The sequence below is a fragment of the Gopherus evgoodei genome, chromosome 2 (assembly GCF_007399415.2).
Source record: "Gopherus evgoodei ecotype Sinaloan lineage chromosome 2, rGopEvg1_v1.p, whole genome shotgun sequence".
NCBI classification, from domain to species: Eukaryota; Metazoa; Chordata; order Testudines; family Testudinidae; genus Gopherus; species Gopherus evgoodei.
In genome coordinates, this window is record NC_044323.1 from 102,322,940 (window position 1) to 102,331,764 (window position 8,825).

An 8,825-nucleotide genomic window follows, 5' to 3' on the forward strand; every position below is an offset into this window, starting at 1 on the left:
TGCATTCACTCAAAATGAGGCCTAGATTCTGCCCTCTAATATATACAAACAATTCTCACGTATGTTCAATGGGGCAGGTGGGCTCAGCCCAAGGCATAGGCAGCAAGAGACAGACAATGAAACACCATTCTCTTCTCTCTTCCTAGTGTATGATGGGGGGAAGGTGTAGCAAAGAAGCAGGTTTTGCATTTTGATCTGAAAGCTGTGTGTGCCATGGTCAGTCCACTCTGCTTTGGGACATGGGTTCTGTAGTCATAGCTTAGCACTGCAGAAAAGGAGATCTCATAGGTACCTTGGAGAGACTGGAAGTGTGGAGGCCCCTTGTGATGGAAACCAGTCAGGATTCATGTGAAGGATTCTTTATTCAACATGCTGGACTGTAGTTCCCAGACACTCTAGCTTGTAACTTAAAGAACACAGCTTATGCTGGACAGTGATCACAATGACACTGAATGTAATGCAATCATGTCTGATTTACCCTGGTATAAGTCAAAGGTGTCGTATCAGACCTTAAATAACCGTTTATTTTCATTCATTTTTTCTATGGAGCAGATTGTTATCTGGTGTAAATCAGTGGAGCCCCACTGATGTCAATGGAGATATGCTGAGTTACACTCGCTAAAGAGCTGGCCTGTTGTGGTTGGAATTCTTTTCCACATAAGTACTTAATGCCATTTTTTTAATATTAAAATTTGTAACTTTCACAGTGTTTCTCTTTAAACAGTCTCAGTGAGACACTTTAGCCCATGCAGCTGTGCAGATTAATGACCCTGCTCAAGTACCTTGAACCTTGGGAACAGTTTGTTTCCTCTTGTGCCCCCCTACACAACTGAATTGGGTCAGTAGCATAATCACACGCTCTGAGATTTTTGTATTGCTTAAGCAATGAAGTACTACAGGCAGTGTGCTACATTGCAATTGGTTCATAGCCTCGAGTGATATTCTGGGACAAGAAGGCCAAACCACCCAAGGAGTGGAATTACACTTCTTGCTGTTAAGAAATAGTTGTATACCTTTAAAATAAAAGAGAACATTCTGTGCATTGCCTGGGTATTATTGGTTGGTTGTCATTGAGTTATACCTATGTCAAAGCATGCCAGTTTCATCCAGAGTTCTGCAGCCATTTCTTGAATCAGTAGGTCAATTGGGTTCCCATTGCTGATGGTGGAACATGATGTGCTGTCGCATAATAGACTGGCACAGTTATACACGTACTAATCACGGCCCATATGCTGGCTAGGGCTGCCCCCACACACGTACCCAAAATGTCACAGCTGGAAAGGGAACCATATGTCAAAAACTGTCACTGTGATTCTGGCTCCCTATCAGGCCCAGGGAGTTATGCAGGGTATACTTGAGGATGGGCCTTAGGGAGCATGGCTCACACAGTTCGATGCATACGAGTCCTGACCTGATTCTACATACCCAGTCCCATGCAGATTATTCCTGCTGCTGGCAGCAGTAGTAATGTGCATAGGTTTACTGTGTATGAGGCCAAGGACAGTCAGAATATGTGCTTACATTAACAAGGCTTCACTTGAGCCCACTGTTTGACACAGGTTTATGCAATTTCATGCCTGAAGCCAGAATTTGGCCCAATATTATTATAGTTTTCTATATACTTAGGATGAATATCGACTGAATAGTGTAGGTGTCTACTTTACATTTGTTCATAGCTAGACATGGTCTGGATATACCAGTGAGTGCATCAATAGAAACAGTTGGTGCGGTTCTAGCAATTGACATGTCATACTAGTATTGTTAAACTACAACAGATATAGATCCTCAGCTGTTGTTTAGTCAGTGTAAAGCCAATGTCTTCATTGCAGCTACAGCATTTTACACCAGCTGAGGTTCTTGCCCATAGACTGTAAGGCCAGAAGGTACTGTAACCACCATGTAGTCTAATCTCCTACATAACACAGACCAAAGAGACAGGTTTCAGAGTGGTAGCCGTGTTAGTCTGTATCAGCAAAGACTATGAGGAGTCCTTTTGGCACCTTAGAGACTAACAAAAATTTTTTGGACATAAGCTTTCATGGGCTAGAACCCACTTTATCAGATGAATGAAGTGAAAAATACGGGAGCAGGTATAAATACATGAAAGGATGGGGATTGCTTTACCAAGTGTGAGGTCAGGCTAATGAGATAAATCAATTAACAGGATACCAAGGGAGGAAAAATAACTTTTGAAGTGGTAAGACAGTGGCCCATTACAGATAGTTGACAAGAAGGTGTGAGTAACAGTAGGGAGAAATAAGAATTGGGTAAATTAAGTTTAGGTTTTGTAATGACCCAACCACTCTCAGTCTTTATTCAGGCCCAATCTGATGGTATCCAGTTTGCAAATTAATTCCAGTTCTGCAGCTTCACGTTGGAGTCCATAAACCTGGGAATCCTGGACACCCCATCATCTCAGGCACTGGCACCCTGACTGCAGGATTTTCTGGCTATGTAGACTCTCCTCAGGCCCTACGCTACCAGCACTCCCAGCTATCTTCGAGACACCACTGACTTCCTGAGGAAACTACAGTCCTTTGGTGATCTTCCAGAAAACACTATCCTAGCCACTACGCGTGTAGAAGCCCTCTACATCAACATTCCACACAAAGATGGAATACAAGCCGTCAGAAACAGTATCCCCGATAATGTCATGGCAAACCTGGTTGCTAAACTTTGTGATTTTGTCCTCATCCACAACTATTTCACATTTGGGGACAATGTATACCTTCAAGTCAGTGGCACTGCTATGGGTACCTGCATGGCTCCTCAGTATGGCAACACTTTTATGGCTGACTTAGAACAACGCTTCCTCAGATCTCTTCCCCGTATGCCCTTACTCTACTTGCGCTACACTGATGACATCTTCATCATCTGAACCCATGGGAAGGAGGCCTTTGAGGAATTCCACCAAGATTTCAACGATTTCCACCCTACCATCAACCTCACCCTGGACCAGTCCACACAAGAGGGCCACTTCTTAGATACTACAGTGCTAATAAGTGATGGCAACATAAACACTACCCGATACCGGAAACCTACTGACCACTATAGTTACCTACATGCCTCTAGCTTCCATCCAGACCACATCACATGATCCATTGTCTACAGCCAAGCTCTAAGATACAGCCGCATTTGCTCTGATCCCTCAGACAGAGACAAACACCTACAAAATCTCTATCAAGCGTTCTTAAAACTGCTATACCCACCTGGTGAAGTGAAGAAACAGACTGACAGAGCCAAAAGGGTACCAAGAAGTCACCTGCTACAAGACAGGCCCAACAAAGAAAGTAGCAGAATACCACTAGCTGTCACCTACATCTCCCTCTCTAGCACATCACCAAGGATCTGCAGCCTACCCTGAAAGATGATCCCTCACTCTCACAGATCTTGGGAGTCAGGCCAGTCCTCACCTACAGACAGCCACCCAACCTGAAACAAATACTCACCAGCAACTACACATCACACAACAGAAACACCAACCCAGGAACCAAACCCTTCTACAAACCCCAGTGCCAACTCTGTCCACATATCTATTCAAGGGACACCATCATAGGACCTAACCACATCAGCCACATCATCCAGGGCTCATTCACCTGCACATCTACCAATGTGATATATGCCATCATGTGCCAGCAATGCCCCTCTGCCATGTACATTGGCCAAACCAGACAGTCTCTACACAAAAGAATAAATGGACAAAAATACGACATCAGGAATCATAACATTCAAAAACCAGTTGAAGAACACTTCAGTCTCTCTGGTCACTCAATAAGAGACCTAAAAGTGGCAATTCTTCAACAAAAAAACTTCAAAAACAGACTCCAATGTGAAGCTGCAGAACTGGAATTAATTTGCAAACTGGATACCATCAGATTAGGCCTGAATGAAGACTGGGAGTGGTTGGGTCATTACAAAACATAAACTTAACTTACCCGTTACTAATTTCTCCCTACTGTTACTCAGATCTTCTTGTCAACTGTCTATAATGGGCCACTCTCTTATCAATTCAAAAGTTATTTTTCCTCCCTTGGTATCCTGTCGTTAATTGATTTATCTCGTTAAACTGATCTCACACTTCGTAAAGCAACCCCCATCCTTTCATCTATTTATATTCCACTCTTGTATTTTTCACTTCCTTCATTTGATGAAGTGGGTTCTAGCCCACAAAAGCTTATGCCCAAATAAATTTGTTAGTCTCTAAGGTGCCACAAGGACTCCTCATTGTTTTTACAGCCCATAGAATTTCACCCATTAATTCCTGCATCTTTTCAACAGTTCAGTGCATTTTAGATCTGGGTTACAATCTGACCACTCGAATATGACACAAACTTTTTTGTTTTTTAGTAGCTGGAACAAAGTAATGAAAATCCATCACTTACTGACTACTGAGAGAGCTGGAGTTTAGACATTTCTTTGGCATTGGTCAAACAGCACTCGTATTGTTGCTAAAGGTTTTGAAAGCATCACTGACTGTTTTCCCCTCAAACTCTACAGTTACTATGTATGTTCATTGAACTTTGGCAATAGTATCCTGTGCTGCTTAGCAACACTGCCAACAGAATTAGAAGGGAGCAGTCACATCAGAAAATACACAGCAAGTACAGAGGAAGGATTCCTGTTGAACATTAACTACGGTTGACTTCAACTCTGTAGAACCATGCAGGAATTGTATAGGAGGACAAGTGACACACAAAGACAGAGTAGTATGTGGCATGAAGCTATGACAGGAATGAATGGGCACAATTTATGAGTGAGATGGGGTACATGCAGAGGAATCATTGACATCACTATAAAGCAGATGATGTATTGATTTTCAGAAGGTTAATGACCTGTACAACTATCAAATGGTGCCTAGGTCATTATCAGCAAGGTAATTAGACAAAAGAGGTCAAAAACTAAATAGCTAGCTCATAGGGCAAAATAAATATTTTCCCTTGATTGGCATTCCCTGGGACATTTTAAAAACAACCACCTATACATTTCAATCCCCTTTTAATAAATTAAAAAGTGCCACAGTGATTTTATCCCATAATCCACTGAAAACATTTGAAGGCATTAAAAAAATCTTTAAATACATAAGGTCCAATTCTCCTCTTGCAGACACAAGTGAGGATCCTACTGAAGTTATATATTTGATGGGCATATTGGGCCATTTGGGTGTAGGTGGTAGTAAAATACTCATTTCTGAGCTTGTACATGAATTTTTACCTCTCCGACATAGCCCTGTCTATGCAATATTTCTCACATATGTACTCTTCAATGCTTTGTTTATGCCAGTACTAGCAGCATATCAGTCCAGAAAAGGTTCTGCTAGAGGGATGCTAACTTTTACTCCTCGGCCATGTAGGGATGTGGGGCAACCTAGGTCAAAATGGATGCCTAAAGTTAAAGGCAATTAAAGAGGAGATTTTCAAGAGTACAAAGGGCCGATAGGCACCCAGTTCCCAATGATTTACAGACTCCATTTAAGCCTTTGAAATTTTCATCCTGAAGGCATATTTTGGCACCTAACTAAGGGGTCGGGGGAGGGGTTCTCCCCAAGGTTGCTGAGCATCTACAAAACCTATTGATTTCACCTTTGGTAGGAAAGGGTCAACAGTATTCCTCAATAGGCAATAGTCCACCAGAAGCAGGACCATCACTTTTCTGTTATTTAAAAAAAAGCTTATTTGTGGTTATTTAAGGGTAACAGTGCCATGCAACTATTGACTGACTATGAGTTAAACATTTCAAAAGAAGCCGAAACCCCGCCCCCATCCCCTAGCTCTTTAATGACTAGCTGATTTAGAAGACGGTATCATTGTCAAATGAAATTTAGGTGCCTGTGAGACAACAGTGAATTGGACTTAGGCTCCTAAGTGCCTAAATCCTTAGCACCAATGAGTCTTAGGTTTCTAAATCTGTTAGACATTGTGACACTGAACACAACAATGCCTAAAATATCTTTAAATACCTACTTTTAGGTGCCTTATAAGCTTGGGGACACTCCATGGCCTGTGTAATACTGGAAGTCAGATGATCACAATGGGCTCTTTGGAATTTATGATTCTAAATCCGTCCTGTTTAAAAAAAAACAAAAAAACAGCACCCAGGGGCATGATTTTTGGGGCACCTAAATCTACAGACAGGCATCTCTGAAAAATCCAACTAGCATCTTTAGGCACCTAAATACCTATCTAAATTACTTTTGAAAAATGGGACTCAGGCTTCTAAATCACCTAGGCCCTTTTGAAAATTTTACCTGGTGACCTTAAAAATGTAGTTTTACTTCCATCATCATTTACTTTATTTCTTCTGTCTTCTCCTCCCCGTCCCATTCCTTCCAGCTAACACATTTTTTTCTGCTGTATATTTGCTCTTGTTCTTGCCTGCCCCATCTATTCTCCTTCTGTTCTAGCTGTCATTGCATTGTGTGTGTTCATGCTATATTCTCCATCAAGCTCCCCACCTCCTCCCAGTTTCATTTTCATTTCTCCAAACTGAAGAGTGTTCACCCCACAGTCAGACGGTGAAGCTGGCAGTGGGAAAGGGGAGAGGAGGAAAGCATGGAAGGAAAAGTCTTTTTTTTCCACTGCATGGCAGATTTTGCTCACCATGGGATCTGGAACCTTTGCACCAAAGGCCAGCAGAATGGTAGCATGAGCAATAGTGAAGGGACTATTGTAGGGGGTCTGACCTCCTGCATAACAGTGAAAGAACCTGACTTAATACTTTCTAGTAGCTGAGGGATGGTCCACTATCCTAGCACTTAACAAAGGAGGGTTCCATTCTCTGCTTTACCTAAAGCTTCCTAAGTCACTTAGACCTGTTTTTAGGCATTGCTGTGCTCACCTAACTGATTGAGGAACCTAAGGGATTTAGGCACTTAGGACTCAAAAGCCCATAGACTGGCAATGGAATTCAGACTCCCAAGTGTCTAAATCTCTTTCGAAAATGTGATTGAGGTTCCTAAATCAGTTAGGAGGTGAGAGGTTGAATGTGACCACATTTAAGTTGCTTTAAAAATCTGAGCCTTAACTGCTAAGTGCCTATAAAATGGGGCTAATACTTTCCTGCTCCACAGGGGTGTTGTGAGGATAAATACATTAAAGACTGTGAGGCACATTGAGAGCTACTGATAAAAAGCATTATATAAGAACTAGGTATTTTTGTTATAGCTGCATTGGGACCAGTGTTAGAGGCGAGTTGAACATGTGACTTCTCAGGCTGGAGTTACACCTCTGGCCCAACAAGGCACTCATTAGGGAAGTCTTGGACCCAGGCCCGGGTACTGTTTTGAGCCTATCGCTAATGAGTGCCCAGCAAAAGGCACACATTGTCAGCAGAGACGGAAGACGTGGTCACACAAGTCAAGACCTGGGCACAGAGTGTGGGGAAATTTGCACAATGGTGGCATGAGCTGTTCCTTAGTATGTTGCTAAAGCATCCCAAGTCTACTCTCGCCATGTAAAGCAATCTAGTTGTCACAAGCTCCCAGAAATCGCAGAAGCTAACACACACATTTCATGAAAGCCGGGGCCCACTGGTCATTGCTATGTGTTGTGAAATGTATGTCCAGATACTTGGTGAAGATGCCAATCAAAACCACCCCCTTCTGGTGTGAGAAAGATCACAGTGGCCCTACTCTGAGCACAAACCCCTGAAAAAAGACAAATCGGCAGATTAAACAATAGTGATACTTCCCTGCAAATCAGCACCGAAATTACTGTTACATTATCAACTCCCTTCTTGTGGGCATGCCAGAAAAGATGGGTCCTGAAAGAGGAATTGGAATGAAGCAAAGGGAAATGGTTTTGTGAAATGGAGCTCTATGCCTAGGGGGCAGTATGGAAAAAGACGCAGGTACGGGACAAAGTTATACAGGGGCCTGAGGCAAGAATGAAAAGTTTCAACTTGCTCTGATATACAATAAAAAATCAGCAAAGGGATGCATAAGGTATATATACACAGCAAAAGCTGTGCACAAGCTGGCTTAGTTGAGCTAGCTTGAATCCAACTAGTATGGGCAACATTAACAGCAAAAACAGCACAGCCAAGGCTTCAGTGCAAGTAGTACACGTGAGACACAGGCCTGAGTATGAATGTGGCTTACTAGCCCATGCTGTGTCCTCCTCGTCCCATCCTGTGGCTCTGTGGAGACGTATCCATAGAATGAGGTGATGCATTATTACTCAGAGCCACAAAATAATACTCAGAGCCTCAACTACCTAGCATTACACAGTGATGTTTGCCTCATAGCCCTGCTGAAACAAGCAACAATGTTGTGTCCCCGTGTGACACAACACGACAGTAAAAATACGCCAATGCTATGTCGGGACATCACTCTGCTCTGCATTATATAAGGAATTGACTTTCCAGCTCTCCAAGGTACAGTAATGACCTAGCTGGTTCTTCCACCAAGCCATAACACCTCTGGTTTGAAAAACTAACTACTAATATTCAAAATGAGGTAAGGGCTGGTCTACTTTCTCCTATGTTTGTAAAGAACTGAGGGCTTTACTCTGGGATTTTTGCCCAGCCACAAATATCTCAAAATAGTTTTTGTTCAGTTCTCTAAATGTTCTTGTCGGGAACCTCCACTGGGAATCTATGAAATAAATAGCTTATTCTGAACAAACTGCTTATTTTCAGGATGTTTACTTGTGCAAGCCATGTGATTGTGTGCCTCCATTAGTCAAGTTCTCTTTCAATTCCTCTGGGGCACATAACTTAAAGCAAGCATCTTGCCCCATATACTGACAGATTGTTATTCCTAAATGGCATCTCCTAGTTCTCTATTCATAGTGCAATTATTAATACAGCTAACAAGGGGTGATTTAGTG